The sequence below is a fragment of the Epinephelus moara genome, unplaced genomic scaffold (assembly GCF_006386435.1).
Source record: "Epinephelus moara isolate mb unplaced genomic scaffold, YSFRI_EMoa_1.0 scaffold209, whole genome shotgun sequence".
NCBI lineage: Eukaryota > Metazoa > Chordata > Actinopteri > Perciformes > Serranidae > Epinephelus > Epinephelus moara.
The window spans coordinates 1-1,632 of record NW_026079643.1 but is presented as its reverse complement, the minus strand read 5'-3'; the positions used below and the strand labels follow the sequence as shown (position 1 = coordinate 1,632).

General features: G+C 38.1%; 1 long non-coding RNA gene across 1 annotated transcript; it reads left to right on the top strand.

Moving 5' to 3' along the window:
- LOC126387105 (uncharacterized) lies at positions 1-1,565 on the top strand. Its single transcript, XR_007569601.1, has 4 exons — positions 1-16; positions 946-1,076; positions 1,260-1,384; positions 1,468-1,565. It is a non-coding gene; the product is annotated as an uncharacterized LOC126387105 (long non-coding RNA).
- Positions 1,566-1,632: the final 67 nt, after the last annotated feature.

The following is a 1,632-nucleotide window of genomic DNA, read 5'->3' as shown; positions in this document are numbered from 1 at the left end:
TGCTGTTTTGACAAAGGTTTGATTCCTGATTTGTTATTTTTCCTCAGCCGGTCCTTTGTAACTTATCACAATTTTAGGTATCACATTAAGTGTTACTGGAAAGTTTTTAAATATTCTGATGTTGTAACCAATAACCACACACATTTTATTGCTGGAAAAAGACTCTTATTCTATGAATTTACTCACCAAATAACACCTGTATACAAATGGAATGATGCAATAGGTTTTAAATGATTCATCGTTTAATCCAATGGGCATTTTTGAAGGCCCCTGTGGTGAAAATATTAGTGTGGAATGTTAAATACTTCATCTTTAAAACATTGAAGTAGGGCTGCAACTAACGATTATTTTCATTGTGGACTAATCTGTCGATTATTCCTTCGATTAGTCGACTAATCATTTTATCGAAAAATGTGTTAAAATGTTAAAAAATGTCAGTCTGTCTCTCCCAAACCCCAAATTATGTCATCTAATGTCTTGTTTCGTACTCACGCCAAAGGGTTTTAGTTCACCGTTATGGGAGAGTGTGTAAAGCTGCCAAGAACGTAAGAAGCTGCAATAAGAGTATTTTGGAGTACTTTTATAGTAATGAAAAATGAAATGAGGTAATGAAAAATGACTCAAACCGATTAGTTGAGTACTAAAATAGTCAACGATTATTTTAATAGTCGATTAGTCATTGATTAGTCGACTAATCATTGCAGCCCTACATTGAAGCAAGTCAACTATAGGCAACACTTTCAGCTGAAATGTGGTGTTAGCTCGTAGGCAAATAGCGAACATTCCAGTGGCTAACGTTCGCTTGTGGGTAGTCCTGACAGCGGTTAGCTAGCTACCTAGCTAGCTGTAGCATAAAAACCAAAACAATTTAAAAAAAAAAAAAAAAAAAAGCCAAAAATAAACCTAAGTGGGACTTTAACTGTGGTGATGCTGTTGCTTCCTCAGACTGGTGCAGTGTTTACATTTGGCTCCGGTCAGTATGGACAGCTTGGGCACAACTCATTCAACGATGAACTACGACCTCGGCTTGTTGCAGAGCTCTGGGGGGCAAAGGTCACCAGGATTGCTTGTGGACGGTACAGTGTATTACCTTTCATAATGCAATAGTTAAAGAGGCCTGGAGGCTGCTCCAATCAAACCTATGTTTATGAAAGTTGTCAATCAAAAGTCTTCATGTCTCTGATGACATTAAAATGTTGTTTGTAATATATCACCTCTGATGACATTAAAATGTTGTTTGTAATATATCACCTCTTCAGACATCACACATTAGTGTTGACGGACTCAAAGAAGGTCTACTCCTTTGGGTGTGGAGAGCAGGGGCAACTGGGACATGGAGAGGAGAGTCATCAATCTGTGCCGCTACCTGTTCAACTGCCACAGGGTAACTAGATAAGTGAAATAAATCATGTGAATGCATTGAATGGTTTCACAAAAGAACTTACACTTTATCCATTATTATTTCAGACACCGCTGATGATGCTAAAATTAGAAACATCTTCGCAGGAGGAAACTGTTCGTTTGCAACATGCACATATAATGAGGTACCAGCACACATACACACGGTGCAGACCACGATGGTCGGGGTTATAATGAACCTCATCTCATCTTGTTTATTTCACAGGACATTCA